Genomic DNA, 18,127 nt, shown 5'->3' on the forward strand with positions numbered 1-18,127 from the left:
AATAGATTTATTTCCTGGAATCTCAGTGAGGATTTGCCATGGGGGCTGGAGTCTGGTTTTTCCAGACTGTACGCTTTAGAGTCAATGAGAGTTTCTGTAGTTTCACCTGGCTTTTCGGACTTACCCACAAGGATCCTCATGAAACTGGAGCTAGTAGTCCCCCAGCAGCAGCAGATGCTGGGTGAGCCTCTCATGAGTTCATGCCAGGCCCAAACCCTCCTTTCGTATCTCCAATTCATTGGATTACACCACAGGGACCTCCCAGCTGTCTTTTCTTTTCCCTTATTCTTGGAAGTTCTTGTGGATAAAGACGGATTTCCAGAGCTTGATACTGAAAATTAGATGACTCGGGATGGAGTCCTCAGCTCAGTGTGATCTTAGGTTCTTCAACTCTGAATCTCATTATCGTACTTTACAAAGCTGATAAATAAAAGACTTTTTTGTACCAGGTTTTTGTGAAAAATGTGATATTGTGTATAATATCAAACTATATAGCATCTTTCCTCATGTAACTTTGTTACCTGCACTGAAGCTCTGCTGCTTCTTGTTAAGTAAAATCAAAGTAATTTAAAATAAAATAAATTTAATTAGATGATGTTAGTGATTAGAAAATCTCTGACAAATTTATGCTAAACAATTAAAAATATTAAAACAGTTTTTATCTTTTTGCTCTGCTCAATCTTTAAAATTCATGTAAAAAATGTTTTCGAAACACTGACCAAATTGAATATAACAGCCATGTTTTTGCTCTTTCTCCAACTGGCTTTTCATTTTATGTGGTGCAAAATTTGGCCTATGGCAGTCAGAAAGGAAAATTTGATTGTTAAATAGATATTGCCCATAAGAGATTTCTCCTTGCTTCCTAAATGAACTTGCCTTGACAACAATCGCTAAGGTACCATTTCTTATTCATTAATTTATCTGAAAGATTATACTTTCTTTGATAGTTTGTTTATAAAATTAGCCAACGATTTTAATAAGATTCGATGTTGACCTAATCTGAATTATAATGAATATTTCAAATGTTCAACTAATCAAAAATATCAATAGCATTGGTAGTCTTAGTTGTAGTCAATAAGGCAATTGATACTTAAGTCTTACTTGAATCTATAAACACATCACCTTACCCTGTTAGAGATGTTCTACAAAGCAAATGACTGAAGATCCTTTCCTCTATGATTCGTTATGTGATGGAGTAGGGGTTATGGTGGTAACGGATAATCAGTTCAGACTTCTGTAACGTATTTTGTTATAGACTGCATGGCTTGAACGACAGACATTTATTTTTCATGATTCTGGAGGCTAGGAAGTCTAAGATCAAATGCTGGCAGATTGGGTTCTTGGTGAGGGCTCTCTTCCTAGCTTGTAGATGGTCATGCTGTGTCTTCATATGACGGAGAGAGAAGCTGGCGTCTCTTCCTCTTCTTATAAGGGTGCTAATCCCATCATGGGAGCTGCACCTTGATGGCCTCATCTAAACCTAATCACCTCCCAAAGACTCAACCTCCTATTACCATCACATTGAGATTAAGGCTTCAACATATGAATTTGGAGCGGGTGGTGACAGGACGCAAATATTCAGTCCATAATAGGTATTAAGTAGGTCACGTTTGGTCTATTTTGTCTGTTGATAGCTAAGGCACCTTTTAGCTCCAGTTATTTTTTATTTTATTTCATTTTTTATTATTTTATTTTTTTTATTATGATGACATTGGTTAATGAAATCCAGTAAGTCTCAGGTGTACAATTTAACAGTAAGGCGTGTGTGTGTGTGTGTGTGTTTTGCGTTGTGTTCATTCTTTATTTTAAACCACAACCCTGCTTAATGGTGGTGGTGAGGATTGTGGCCAAAGTAGATCACTCACAGTCCATTACAATCTCATTAATACATTTAAAAAAGGCATTCCAGAATGTATAAGGAACCTCTCCAGAAATAAGTCTGTCACTGAAACAGATTTTCTTTTCTGATTTTGGTGGCTGCCACTTGTATTGTCCTTTGGAGGGACTGGCTCTTGATTTTGATACTTTGGTATAATGCAAAAGGTATAAGTATCAGACTCTGGATGTTGGTAATATATAGACCTAGAACTGAATGCTAGTCCTGCCATTTACTAACTAGATATTCTTAGGCTGTTTAACCTGTTAGTGACTCAAATTCTTTGTGGTAAAATGAGGATAATACTTTCCTTTGTAGGGATTCTGAGGTGATCAGATGAACAAAAGTATAGGAAAGAGCCTGGTATCTAGTAGGTACACAATAAAAGGTCGCTATTAGTAACATATATTACATAGTAATATTTAGAAGATAACTTTTGTTTTAAAAAATAGAAAAAATCCAGGGACCTTATAATGATTTAAAGTTTACTCAGGATTTTTATATAAGTAAATTATGAAAATATCTGATATTTAGTAGATATATTTATAATAAAAACTTCAGATAGTCACTAAAAGAATTATGTTGAATTATGTGAGAAGGAAAGATAAGTTATAACATTTATTCACTGTTTCTTTTGATTCTATTCTTATTTCTTTGATCTTTTAATATATTTTCAAGCTTTTAAATTGCCTCTAATGCCTAAAAAAAGGGCGAAGCAAGGAAAGGTTGACCTTGCAATTTTTTGTGTGTTTTTTTGTTATAAGACAAAACTGTAATGTGATTATAACTGGGTATTTAATGTTTTAAAGAGCCAAGCCTAATTAAATGTGTTCTGCCAAACTGCGCTTTCCATCACAAGTACTGAAGTTTTACACAATAACTTCTGATATATGGCTTTTCCATTTGAACGAGCCATCAAAAATGTTTTTTTTCCTTTGCTTGCAGTAGTGGGTGTCCCAGCCAAATTATAAGGCCAAAGTAACGATTATTTGTTTAGGCAAATGCTGTAATAGAAAATTTAATAAAGTAGAATTTAAAGATTAAAACTTAAATTTTCCCAACTGCTGTTATTGAGAAAGTTATTGAATTCATTGCGATAGGTATGGTATGCAGTAGTTGTAATTTATTTTACATGATTTTTTCTTTTTCTCTTCAGTTTTGGCTTTTTCTGGGCTGACTCATTGAGAGAAAGAAAAACTGCAGTAAGAGAAAAAGTATGTGGCACTCAGAAACAGGCATAGTTGTGAAAACATTTCTAATTAAAGCACTTTGAATTTTCAAAAAAGGAAAGTGCTTTATAAACAGTAATTACATTCTCATTCATTTTGTTTGAAATGATTTCGTAGATTTTTATATACCAGGTGAAATAATGACTTTTTTTTTCTTTTTTCTTTTCAAGACTGAACTCATTTTGTAACTAATAAAATATATAGTCAGTTAATTTCAATTTACTGTTTTCTTGTGGTTCCTTGCAGGGACGCATTGAGCATTTAGTATCTACAACACAGAATGACTGTATTTAGTTGTAGAATAGTAATATAAGCTATTTTACTTTTAATTGCTCTTTGAAAAAGTATTATTTCAGATTTTAGACTTTAAAAAAATGTTTATTAAATGATATTCATTGGAAATAATATAGTGTCAAAATACAATATTGACTTATCTTTTATCCTTGTAATTTGCCGACAGCCGCTCCTATACTAGTTTACAGAAATGGCTTTAAAGGAAAGTCGATATGTCAGCTCTCTACTCTCATTTCCTTCTTAACAAATTTGAAAAGAAGATTGAGGCCTCTTTCATGCCATAATAGTTAGAGAACAAATTCATTCATATTTACTAGGAAGAATATAGAATAAAGCAATCAATTTCAGATGAAATCCTAGGAATAAGTCTCTAAGGCATGCTATATGTGTTGTTTATTTGGCACCAATGATTTAATCTGTTTTTGAGACTTCCGTAATATAATTTAATGTGGAATTTTAAACTAGTAAAGATACTTTAAAAAGAAGAATATTAAAATCATGGAATATAATCTTTCGAGAACATAAACCTTATTTGAAAAATGAAGCAATTAACATGGATTTGCTTTAAAACTGTTAAATTCTATCATAGTCAAGTGAGTGTAACTTTAAGCACCTGTTTTAAGTAACATTAATTTCAGCATGGATGTTTGGAGTACATTCAAAGGTTAAATTTATTCATGGTTACTTGCTGACAGAGTTTGTGAATGTTAGTAAAAACCCTCATATTTTATAGTTGGTGTAGTTTTGAGACCACCTTTTACATAAATAAATAATATTTTAAAGTGTAGCATTATAAGTTACTCGAAGACCTCCCCTTTAAAACGTTTCTGCAGCTTACTTTGAAAGCATTATCAAATAAGCTACATTGATGGGTGAATATAGAGATGCATAGATGGATTAGGGATGTTATCACAAATCTAGCAAAATGTTAATGTAAATTCAGAAGTGAGCGTATGGGTATTCACTATGTATTTCTTCCAACTTTTCTTTGTATTTGACAATTTTTATAATAAAATGTTGGGGGAAAAATAGAATCACTACGAGGATGAATTAGTGTTGTAAATTTCAGTTTGTTCATTGAAAAGGTATATCTTAGTTATCTTCTTATCTAGATAAAATTCTGAAGAATGTGAAGTCTGAAGAATGTGGAGTCTGGGCTCAAATCTTTAATAGCAAGCTAATTAGCTCTATAAGCTTGTGAAAGTTTTGTAACCTCTCCAAGCCTTTCGCTATTCGTAAAAATGGAATAATGATTCCTTGTAGGATTATGGTAAATGTCTCTTCATTTTTCTCCTCTTGTACTAGTTTGCAATCTTTGTGAGCCAGACCTTGGTCCTTGAAGGCCCACTGAATCCAGTTGGATGAATGGTAAAGAGAGAGAGGGAAGCACTATTCACTGTGGTGTCTGGAAGCCTCCAGACTCACTTCTGCAAGGCTTTAGGGGTCCCATAGTTGACAGACAATAGGCAAAAGAAAGAGAGGGAGAGAAGCAGCTAGCTATTCTCACTAGCAGGCTAGTGGATTGGAAGAGAATATAACTTTTGACATCAGATAGGCCTGAGCTGGAAACCAAGCCCTAGTTTCTGCTAGCTGTGTCACTTTGATTAAGTTACTTAATTTGCTGAACCCTAATGTCCACATTTTTAAAATGGGATTTAGAATATCTTTATGTTTGGGCTTTTGTTACATTTAAATAACGCATGACAAGTAGTGAATAAATATCGAGAACATGATAAATGCTGAAAACATTACCATTTATTTACCTGCCTCATCTTTTTCCTCCTTCTCATCCGTGTCAATACCTGTAGTTTTCCAAACACCTTACGTAGTTTTATCTTATGTGTTTCATGTTCCCTCAGCCTTTCTGCTTAGAAAATTAAGGCAATTTCCCTTTTTTGTAGATTATTGGAAAGGATAAATGCAGATCATAGCAACCCCTCTAGCATCCTTAACCATTTCTTCAAAGTGGAAGCCTTGCTAGCTGTCAGTACCTGATAGCTGAAGGAACTACAGCTCCACACATAAACTGGATGACTCTTAGAATACCATGTTGTATGAAAATAGCAAGTTACAAAAAAACAGAGTATGAAAATCCAAAGACAGACAAAATTATACCCCAAAAGCCAGGCAAAACTAAACTACATTGTTTAGGGTTCTGTCTCAGAGAAGCAAGGACAAGATTATCCTAAACACGTATAGTAATATTTGATAGGGAGTAAAGTAGCAATCCTCTTTAGTTTACCGTGGATGATAAACAGTGTGTAGGAGGAGCATGTTTTATTCTTCAGATGTCTTTGGTTTGCAATTTCATATTAATTTATTTTTTACTCTTGTTCATTACTTTTGTGTCCTTGTCTTATAATCATATTATCCTTTTAACATAGTATTTACTTCAATACCTACCCAAAACACTTTCCACTCTTATAAATCCAGTATAGTGGATCTCTGTTTCTTTTAAGTGTTTTGATATTTACAAATTTAGATTCTCTCATGTCTTGGTGTTGCACGCCACCACGGTGGTTCTTGAAATAACAGTGGTGGCTGTACACTGTCCCTGTGATATCTGGGAACTCCAGGTCCATGCTCTTCAGATGGCGTTAGGTTCATCCCTCCCCTGTACCTGTGGGTTTAAGGTATACCAATGCTTTATTTTTCAGGGAGATTTCTTTTGGCCATTGTTTCTTAACCTTTTTTTTCCATAATTGCCATCCTAAGGAACCATTTTTTTCCATAATTGCCATCCTAAGGAACCATTTTTTCCTAATTGCCACCGCCACCCCCAAAGGAAAATTGAAAGCCACAAATATACTACATATCATATCTGTGCTTTATACATAAAAAGTTAGTTTTTTTTAATCCCTCTGAAATCAAGTTTTCAAGTGTTGCCATGTTTGAGAATTCATAGTGTAAGCAAAAATCTGCAGCCTTCCATGTAGGTGGAGCCAACTTCCTCTAACTATGCTTTTTTTTTGGTAGCTTCTGGGGTGCATTTTATATTCTTTCAAATCCTTTCTGTCTGGGTGGCCATACTATCATAGATATGTAAGTGATAGCAGTTTGATTCTGCATTTTCTTTATGCCCTTGTCTGACTCTACAGTCACAACACAGACTGATGCTAATGACAATATAGTTGTTTTAACTCCATCTTATTTATATAACATTATGTTGTATTTTCCATGCCATTAATATTTCTTTATAAATACAATTTTAATGATGTATCTTATGGGCCCACCCTGGTTAATTAATTAATAAAAATGATTAGTCATTTTGGTGGTTTCCAATATTTTGCTATTCCAGATGACGCGATAGTAAACATCTTTGTATACACTGCATTGTAAGAGCACCTGCTAGCTCTGCTGTAACAGGACCCTTACTGAGCAGGAAGCCATTGGGACCATGTTTGCATCTGCTAAGAGATCCCACCCTTCTCTCAAACTGCAGAATTCAAAAGCAGAAAGAAAAGTGGCTTCTCCATTCTTTCCCCTTACAGTCTCCTGCTGGTGTCTCCCATTGTCTGCTCTGTCCTGAAGCCAGCAGGCAAAGAAGTTTGGAAAATGTGGTTTGCAGGTTTCTAGCCCCCTATGCTACAGATCATAGATAGGAATGGGGTGGAGATGAGAGCAAACAGACATTAAATGGCTAGAGCTGTGGTCCTTATTTTACAGAAGGTATGTAATTTTCATAAAGTCACACAGCTAGTAGGTGGTACGACAACTTTAAAATTATGTGTGGCTTCAAAGCAATGATGTTTTCATGATGCCATCTAGCTTTCTGTATGTTGTGTGTATGTAAGATAGATAATGTGTGTGTATTTATAAAATCTTAAAACATTATTGTACCAAAAGCCATAGAAGTTATGAAAATTTAAAAAACGAGATTAGCTATAATTCTACCACTGTAACAAATCAACTTGCCATTTTTTTCTCATTCTTTTTCAATGTATATATACATATAGCAAATTAAATATTAAAATTGGAGACATTTGAAATGTGCAAATAATATCAAGTTTTATCTTGTTATTAGGGTACATTGTGAAAATAAAATAGCATATTATTATGTACTAGAAAAGTTTGAGTCCTAATAAGGAAAGGTGCAGGTTAAATGCAAGCTGTTACTTTTATTAATTTCAGTTCCTGAATTGGTCAAATCAGGAGAGCAGGCGAATTCTTGCTGTAAAACAGTTAAAGTTATTTACCTCCTTCTTTTTGCTGTATGATTAATAGCACATGTTTGAGGCATCCTGTTGCTTGTATTCAAAGGGAGGATTTTATGGTAAGACTACCAGTACTGCTGCCAGTTCTCATGTTGTTCATAAAGCTCACTGGTTTATCTGGGCACAGTTGTTTTTCTGAGCCAAGTTGAAGGGCTCATAAGACAGGGTATGTAAGGCAAACTAGCTGTTCCATCATCTCAAGTAGAAGGGGCATATTTTGGGGACATTGCAAAGGATTTATTCAAATGTGATATGACAGTGACTGCTGGTTTGTCACCTCCCCCATTGTAGCTGTTTACATGGATGCAATGACTAGATCACATTTCTTAGTCTCCTTTGGAGCCATGTATGGTCTATATTTTGGCCAAGGGAGTGTAAGCAGAAGTGATGTGGGCAAACTTGCAGGCACAGTTCTTTTTTTTTTCTTTTCTTTTTTTATTAATTTTTTATTATGGTGACATTGGTTAATGAAATCCAGCAAGTTCCAGGTGTACAATTTAACAGTAAGGCATGTATGTATGTGTATGTGTGTATATATATATATATGTATGTATGTATGTGTATGTATGTAGGTATATATATATATATATAGCGTTGTGTGCAGATATAGTTCTTAAAGAGAATGCTGACTTGAATGAAAATATGATGAGCTGGTTTAGCTATGTTTGACCATAGTAAACTTAGGAATGGGGACAGTACACATCGAAGCAACAGGAGAAAAGGAGCTTGGCTCTTGAACATCATGCAGCAATGTGCAAGCTCTGCTGTGCACCTACTTTTGGACTTCTGTCGAAGCCATTATTACACGCGTCTGTTACTTGTAATTCACCCTAATCCTGACTTACACCATGTGATTATGTATAGTAGATGAATACAAGGCAGTAGCATAATAAACAGGCTTTCTAGGATGGTCTATTTATAGGAGTCATCATCAGAACCCCTTAACAGCCAGAAAACAGTGGAACCTTACACTTCTCTGTGTAGCAGTTTTTGTCCTCAGTCCCCCAGCATTTTTGTTATACTCTTCACAAAATAAAACATTTAAGTTCAGAGTAAAAGACAACAAAAACAATCACACAATCTTTTCGTTTGTTTGTTAAACAGATCTGGAATTCTGCTAGTTATAGGAATTCAGATGTTGTTGAGAAAGCTGTCAGAGCCATTAACAATGCTTTTTAAGCCTAGTCATAAGAGCTGAGGCAAATGAATGTCTAACCTTAAGGATCTAGGAGTTTGTCAGAAGTCGTTTGGCCCACACTCTGGTTTCATATTTTATCTTATACATGAATGCACATTTTAATTTCTGCTTTGGTAAATATATACATGTTTGTTTTATTACCATTAAGATGTTTGTTTTCTGACCTTGCTTATTCTTAGCACATCGTGGATTGTCTCTAAGAGTTCATGCGTCCCAGCCGGAGAAGTAGCATATTGTGATTTAAGCCTAACGGAATTTCCTAGCTAACTGTATTTTTCTTTTCTCTCCTTACTGAGTGATGTGATATATTGCAAAAAGCAGGATTTAAGCCTTCTAGTTTTGTGACCTTGGGGGTGGTAGTGATGGAGATCATTAAATCTCTATTTTCTGGTAGTTTTTGCAATCTGCAGTTTTATTTTGTTGTGTCTCTCTTCTGAAATTCCTGTCAGACATATGCTGAACCTTCTCATTCTATTCTTCATATCTCTTCATCTCTCTTAGAATTCATTAGATTTCTGTCTGCATTCTGAGTAATTCTTTAGATTATCTTTCATTTCATTTCACTTCACTTCACTCTTTCCAATGGTGTCTGATCTACTGTGAAATCTTTTCATTGAGGTTTTCTAATATTTTAAGTTATAGGTGCGGTAAAGTACAAAATCTTTCACGTACAACTTCATGAAGACTTAAAAGAGCAGTTAAATAAGGTGAGGACTTAGAAGTGACTATAGAATTTGTTAAGACAGAAGTTATTGGTTACTTTGTCAAGAATCATTTAGATAGTGTGGTGTTTAGGAAACTAATTGGAGTGGGTTGAGGGGAGAATGGGAGTCAGTACAGGCAGAAAAATAAGGCAGCAGCTGGAAGGGGATGTGGATTCTAGGCAGGTTTTATATCTTTGTTTCTGGCTGGGAAATGGCACAACATGTTTGTATGCTGTGAGAAGAATGATTCAGTTCTACAAATTACTGTTAAATGCCTGCCTTTCATAGAATTTACATTCTGTTAGTGATAGGGAGATTGATATCCCCAAATGCAGGAGAAAGAATGTTTCACTCCCGTATAACAGGAGGGAAGGCAGAGCAGATACATGTTGATGCAGATGGGTTTATAGATTTAAGGTGGAAAGACAAGGTAGTTCTCCGATTCTGTGAGAGTCAGCTGGGCATGAAGATTGGGGATTGGTGTTGAAAGTTTAAAGAGAGATTTGCAAGGGAGTTAATTCCCCTGGGGACTAGAGAAACGTGGCAGGATTGTTGGGCAGAGCCGAGGGCCCACTTGAAATCTGTGGCGATGAACTTAAAGAGCAATTGGAATGGCTATGTGTTGTTCTTCAGCTATGTATAGCTTTTTTGGTATATGGAGCAGGTGGAGAGTTGGATATGTGAAGGTTGGGGTTTTGTTAGGCAAATATGATGGGGAAAAGAGGAGTGAGGGATTTGGGAAGGAATATGCAAGGGAGTGATCCTGGTGCTCATCCACGGAATATTAGCTGGGTGAGGAGGAAAGCAAGGACGGGGGGTGGTGATGGACACTGAAAAGTGGTAGAACTGATTAGGTGAAAAATTGTTTGAGGGGTACTAGCAGAAATGACTTGGGAAATTGGGAGAATCAGAGAGTGGAATGTATGAATTCAAAAGGGTAGTGGTGGTGCAATTATTAGTAAAGAGGGTGTGTAGGCTGGGTATTTTGCAGTAGGCTAGAAGTGAGCAAGCAGAACAAGCCTTAGAGGCCATATTGTTGGGTGGCTTGACTGTGAGTATGCTGAAATTTTAAAAATGAAGTTTAGAGTAGTGTGGAGGGAAAGACAGTGAGCCAGGCGCTTAAATTATTAGAAAATGAGCAGGAATGACAGTGATGTCTGTAGATGACTGTAGCAAGAAGGGTTGATGGGTAGTATACTTTGATGGGATGTTTCAAAGTAGCTGGAATGTCAGAAGAGAAATTATTTGGAAGCTGTAACGAGGAGTTATCTCTGTGGTATATAGGTTGTGGAGAGAGAATAATCAAGTCACCACTTGAAAAGCCTTCTGAGAAAGAACTGTCCTTAGAGGACCACCCAGGTTTCTCTTAGATCAGGGGCATTCAGAGAGATTGAGCCTGAAAATATAGAGGATATTTTTCTGATGAAAAATGTCATTTCCATGTGGTTTCCAGAGGGGATAGTAGAAGGTTTGGGATGGGGAGAGCTGCAGGAGACCAGGCCAGTGTAGGGGATGCAGCTTTAGGTCTCTCTGCCGATCCACGTAAACAGGGATATAAGGCATAATACGATTAGTCCTGATGATCTTTTAGGAGAAGGCAGATAATCAGTTCTAATTATAGCCGTTGACGGTTTGATGAGGCTTTTGGCCTCATGGCCCTAGAAGGAGGTGTCTTATTGGAAGAATTCAGAGCTCTGTGCATCCTCTCCCCACCACCCTTTATATCGTGCTGGTTAGTTGTGTCCTGGCAGGGGAAGGGTATCTTATTGATAGCGTGGTCTTTCTTACCAGTTATATATATCACTTATATCTTGGAGGGTTAATCAGAGAACCCACAGCCATCTTAATTGATCATTTTGAAGCTATTTTAACAGAAATGTATAACTTAAAAAGCTTGAAATACATAAACTGAAGACCATGACCAACTCAAAACAAAATGTAGAACACCCTTCTCCCAAACTGCAGGAATTGCAAACATTGTGGGGCATGTGTCTATGCGCATAAAGAATTTTGCAGCACAAATGAGCATTGCATAGCAGTCGGACTTTTGGTTAGGAGACTTGGTTAGGATCTGTAAACTCTAATAATTGTTTTTTCTAAATATATGAAAACCAAATACAATATCCTGTAACTGACTTAGTTAATAGATCAATGTTAACATATGTGAAACCCCAAATGGAAGTTATATAATTGTATGTCATCACTTATAAGAACATCAAAAAGGACTTGAATTGTTGGCCTGTTCATAGTTCTTCAGAACTGGGCGATGGAGCATGCCGTGAGAAGCACCGGCACGCAGGCCCCTTGCAGCCTGCCCTCACACCTGATCAGCTTTGTCTGATACCATTCCATGTACGAAAATGTCTTCCTCTTCCGCCTGCAGATGTCACTCCCCTTAAACCCCAAGCATAGGCAGCTTTTCTTTGGGAAGCAGAGCAAGTCCTTTTTATTTCCCATAGGACTTTGTCAAACTCACAGTACATTTATTATAATGACATCCCTGCCTGTCTCTTCTCTTTAGACTATAGGCACCTTAAATGTAGTGACAACAGTTTATTCATTGAAGAATCTGTGCTTGCCTGCCAATAGACAATTTAGAAAATGTTTATTCACCATAAGAAAGGGGCAGAATGCCTAGGAGAGATGATTCCTTAGGGGAAAATCAGGAAATGGAGATAGAGTACCAAGATGAACAGAAGGTAGAAGAATGAACAAAACAATCCAAGCAAAGACAAAAACATATATAGGGTTCTGTGGATGAGGGTGAAGAGTGAAAGAGAAGACTGGCAAGGTAATTTGGGGCCAGACTCATTGTAAGCCACAGAATGCTATTCCTTGTAGCAATTGGATTGAATTTAGGCCTGTTGTATCCCAGGTGCTGAAGATCTGACCTATGGTAAGTTTTAAACTTGTAACTTAGGCCAGAGGCCCCCTTTCTTGTTTTGGAGCCAGAGGGATAGTGAGGGTAGTGGGTGACAGCATCTGCTTTAGACTTAGAACAGCATGAGTGCAGATCTGCTTATCTCTTTTAAGTAAGGAACTTAGCTTCTTTGAGTTTAATTTCTCTATCTGTAAAATTGGGTGAAAGATAATGCTTGGTGAGATTTAAATGTGGTATTTTGTGTTGATCATAGTTAAGTGGCAGAAGCTTCTCCTTTTCTTCCCTCTTACTTTCCTTCTCTTCTGTCACCTCTACCCCCAATAGTCCTTTGAGTGTGGTGGTCTTTAAACTTTATTGATTGTACAAGCTTTTAAAGTAGACCCTTAAGTGAATTCATTTATAAATTAGATAATGCATTGTTATACTAATATATTATGAACCTTATGAAACTTCTACAAATTGACTTTTTTCAAAGGGTAAGATAAATACTTTAGAGTATTTAAAATTGTGTTTATTAACAATACAGAAAATCTTTTTGATAATACCAAAATTATTAATAATCATCTGGATGAGATTTTTAAATATCTTGCTAATCTCCATGGCTTAATAGTGTCATTATTTAATGTCTCAAGGAACAGTATATATTTAGAGTCTTCTTCATTGTTAATAATAGTGGGTATAAATCTGTTTTTCAGAAAGTCTTGGTAATGGATGCAAAGCAGTTTTATTCAGAGATCTGATTAATATTGCCTGTGTTTTTAGCTTACAAGATGGCTAACAAAGAGCCCACACAGGCAGTAGAAGGGTTGGCTCTGGGTTTTTTTGTGGTGTGTGCTTGTACTTGAATCTTTAATATATATTTTTTTCTATCTGTGATTTCTTTGCCAGGAAGTTTAAAAACAGTTTTATGATTCCATTATTTTAAAAATAGATTTTTATGAGAGTCAGTTTAGTTAAACCTAGATAATATAATTAAGCATACTAAACCACAGTGTCTCATTATGTTGAAAGAGAAGGAATGAGTGCCTCTGTCACCACTATTATGGGCATGACCTCCACTCTTGTCAGGATGCCTGGCTTACTGGCGTGACACATGACTTCCTGACAGATGAGCTGAATGTGGGCACCAGTGCCAGTCCAAATAATGCATATTGCTAAAGCTTAGTGTCTTCATATGTCTTAGATGAAACACAGAGTTCTGATGTTTTTTCTCTTCACTCACTTTGGAAACTACTAGTGTTAGTATGTGTTTATCAACTGCTTATTGAATTGAATGTTTTGGGAATAATTTTGCAATTTCTTTTCCTTTTTAAATTAAGTTTATTGGGATAACATTGGTTAATCCAATTATATAATTTTCAGGTGTGCATTATACTTTGACATCTATGTATTCTACTGTGTGTTTACCAAAGTCCAGTTTCCTTCAGCTACCATATATTTGATCCCCTTTACCCACTTCACTCTCCCCTCCCCCCTTGTAATTTTGCAATTTCATGAGTACTTTTAGACCATTCCAATCTTCAGTGTTTACTTTTATTTGCATATACCACATTTACTATCTGTAACTTTTGTTTGCTGATCATTTATGTCTTAGGAACCTTCTAGATTCATTAATTTGGAATCATCTTTTTAAAATATTTATGTATGTCCTCCCTTTTCAAAGATTCTAGTTTCCTAGTGCCTCTCAACCTCCCATCTTCTTCTTCGATGATAGATGACATCATTATTACTGCCTTTTAAAGTCTGGGACACCATTCTCCATCACTAAGGCTTTCTTCTTGGTATTATCAGTAACACTGAAATGGTCAGAGTATTGGGAAGAAACACTTTCCATCTTTCCTTGAATGTTACTTTCAACCAGGGAGTAGTACTTACTCACAGATTCTTTTATCCATGGCCATCTAGCATGGAACCAGTTTTTAATTCCCAGAAAAGTAACAGTTGGAGAACCTACATGGAAAAAACGACTTACTGAAGGTAGTATAAATATACTATGTGCTTTATTACATCTGCTATCATTTGATTTATATTTACTTCTTCACGAGTGGAACTTGAATGCTAATGTAGACAATTGGTCTAAGATTTTACTATGCAGAAACTTATTTGTAGATTCCAAATTGATTGTTTTTTGTCTCTGATATTGTTAAAGTTAGTAAGTTTATTATTATTTTTTGAATGTTTGGGTGTTTGCAGTAACAACGAAAATTCTAGACATAATAAGGCCCTGTAATTTTTATAGAGGCGACATATTACATATTCTAAATTAATGAATCCAGAAGGTTGTTGGATTTCTTCAGCTGAAGGAGGGAACAATTTTATTTGGTTAAAACTTGTTGAAAGGTACTTAAGTTTCTCTTCCATCATTAATACACATACCTAAATTTTATGTTTTATTGGGGGTGCCTCATCACCAGCAGATGGAAGGGTGGCCAGGGTACTGAGGAGTTAGAGACCTCGAGTATCAGGAATAAGTGTTGCGGGGACAAGGTTCATTTGTTTTGAGAAGGGGGACTCCTTTTGAGGTATATACTGCCAGATGCTTAGAGCTGTGATGTGAGGACTTATTTTCCGATAGGGCAATATTTCTCCAACTTAACCACAACCATGCAACCACCATGATTTTGTCTTACATGAGTATAGCTTGAATTCCAATATACTTCACTTTTCCAAAATTTTAAGCATATTTACTCTATCCTTATACTAAGTGGTAAAGTACTTGAAAATTGTGAGATTGACGAGCTGGTTATACATATTTTAATACACATAACTGTTGAAGCTTTTGAAAGTGTAATGCGTAATCGCCCCTCACATTATCAGTGAGCAGTGCATCATTTTAGGAAATGTGGCTTTAGAGGCTGACATTGGGACAGACGGAATGAAGTTACCTGAAGTTACGGAATGAAGGAACCAGATATGGGCTGTTCAGAGGAAGGGCTGTCTGTCCTCTGAGTTCACAGTGCCTGGCTCATCTTAGGTTTTCATAAATGTTTATTTTAGGGATGTGCAAATCTAGAGTTTTATTGAGACAGATGAATTCTGTTATCTTTTAGTATTTTTTTTTCTTTTTGAAAACAGGTATCATCTTTATAAATACTGAATTATTTCAGTAGATTTTTTTTTTCAATTTTTCTTTAACAGTTGTATTTTCTATTCTTAAAGGAATAAAAAATTTAAAAATTTCCATATGGTTTATATTATGCCAGATTATAAATCAGAGCTTCTGTCAGGTTTCAAACTACAAAGTACTGTGCTATTAATTTCAAACTACTGTGCTATTAATTTTTAAAACATTTTCCTCTGTCCTTTTATGGTGAATTATTTTTTTCTTTTTTGAGATGGTCAGAAGCATTTCATTTGGGACACAGGCTGGGGGTAGTAATATTATGTTAGTAAAATTGAATTTGACTCAAAACTGTTTTAGGAGCTAGCAGACCAGATATTTTAAGAGAGCTTTAAATATAAATGCATGTCAAAAAGTAAAACTATTAGTGACCTTCCCCCACCCCTATGCCCCCGACCCCTTTTCTAGCATCATAGTATGACTGGCCGTAGCTCAAGATTGTGTATGTTGCTGTTTTACAGTCATTTTCAGATAACCAAAATAATTACTAGAGATCATGTTTTCTTAACACATAAGGTGATTACATAGAAAAATAGGTACTTGAAGACACTGTCCTTTAATAAAGATATAACATCAAATATGAATTTTCCCTTATTAAACCAACATCTTAATATATTTCTTTTTAGTAATATTATTTTAAGGATTTCCAGTGAACTTTTTTCAATTTATGGTTTTTTTTTCTACACGCTCATTTTAGAAATCAGAGCATTCTAATGAGCAAAACAAATCACTTTTAGTTCCATTAATCAAAAATAACTGATTTGAGTCTACAGCCATGCCCCGCTGAACAAGCCTGATCCCATCTGATCTTGAAAACTAAGCAAGGTCGGGCCTGGTTAGTACTTGGATGGGAGACCACCTAGGAAGACCAGGTGCTGTAGGCATAAAAAATAAAAAATAAAAATAAGAGATTGACAGCTGACAAGGTCCTTGCAATCTGTGAGGTCAAGCAAGGGTTGCCTCACTTAAAAAAAAACAAGATAACTGATTTGAGTGTTATCCTGTCATCATCATCTACAAAAAAAAGATGCATACTGTGTTTTCTTTTTCTTAACGGTAAACATTTTTATTTAGTGTAACATACAAAAGAGTGCACAAGTGTACTATATCACTCAATTTATTATTGTCAAGTGGTCAGGTCAATTCCAGCACCCCAGAAACACTTCTCATGCACCTCCTACTCACACTTCCCTCCCAGAGGCAGAGGACACCATCATCCCGACTTCTAGAACTGTAGATTAGCTTTTAACTTTATATAAATGGAATTACATGCTATGTATTCTTTTGTGTCTTCTTTCTTTTGCTTATTTGTGAAATGCATTTTTGTATGAAGTATAATTTATTCATTTTTATTGGTATATGTTATTCTGTTTTAAGACTACCTCACATGCTATTTATCTTTTATTCTCAAATGTGTATTCAATTGATTTCCAACTTTTGGCTCTTAAAATAATGCTGCTATGTACATCCTTGTATGTCTTTGTATACATGCAAGCATTTTGTTGGGTATAATAATTAGTGGATTTGCTGGATCCTAGTTGTGCATCATTCAATAGTAATTACAATTAAACTATTTTCCAAAGTGTTTGTACCAATTTACACCATCATTAGAGTATATGAGAGTTCCAGTTGCTCCACATCCATGCCAACACTGTTTTGGTGAAGAAAAGGGGGCGAAGTTGAGATTACTGAGATATAATTTGTATATGGTAAATTTACCTTTTGTAGTATATAGTTCTGTTAGTTTTCACAAGTACATATAGCCTTGTAATAACCGTAATCAAGATATTGAACATTTTCATCACCCTGAAAAGTCCCCTTGTGTCTCTTTATGGTCAAACTCTAACAACCGGCCCTCCAGTATAGTTTATGCAATGCGGACATCTACCACTTAACATCAGTAATCCATTCATGAGAATTAGACATTCTGCTAAAAATGCTAATTTGGAATCTATTTACCATTTTTTTAAGTTTTAAAAATTACAGTATATACAATATCCCAAAATATTCAGCCAGTTTCCTAAAGTAATTCTTGTGATGTACATTGCCAGATTGTCCTTCATAAAGATGGTGCCCATTTAGTGTCTGAAAGTCCTATGACCTAGGACCCTCATCAACATTAAAGTATTATAATTTAAAATAGAGGATTAAAACCAATTTCTGATACCTGTATTTAGAACTTTAAAAATAATATGCTTTTCCTTTAAATAGCAAAATCTGTATTTATTTATATACTTTTAAAATATCAAATGTGAAATCTGTATTATTTATTATATACTTTGGTAAGAGAAGTAAAAACACAAAGTAAATAAATAAAGGAACAAATTAAGTTTGTAAGTTGGAGCCCTTCAAGGAATATAAAGCATGAAAAAGATGTAGCTCTTTTCCATCAGCATCCACAGGAAGCCTTGTGCGTGTGCAACACGCCTAAGTACAGTCCCAGTCAGACAGTGCTAGACGCAGTGATGGAGATGTCACCAAAGTGCTGTGAAAGCAGAGTCAAGAGAATAGTTATTTTTTGCTTCACGTATTAGAACAGACGGATGTGATTTGGACTTTGAAGGATTTGCAAGTAAGAAAGAGAAATGAAAGAAAAATTTTAAAAGAAAG

General features: G+C 35.4%; 1 protein-coding gene and 1 pseudogene across 8 annotated transcripts in view; both read left to right on the forward strand.

The window, feature by feature from the left end:
• The window catches only part of DYM (dymeclin), a 261,966-nt gene that overhangs the window by 74,436 nt on the left and 169,403 nt on the right, over positions 1-18,127 (forward strand). The gene's annotated exons all lie outside the window — the stretch shown is intronic.
• Positions 16,283-16,401, forward strand: LOC120589742 (uncharacterized; annotated as a pseudogene).

Source organism: Pteropus medius, unplaced genomic scaffold (genome assembly GCF_902729225.1).
Source record: "Pteropus medius unplaced genomic scaffold, Ma_sr-lr_union100, whole genome shotgun sequence".
Taxonomy (NCBI): Eukaryota; Metazoa; Chordata; class Mammalia; order Chiroptera; family Pteropodidae; genus Pteropus; species Pteropus medius.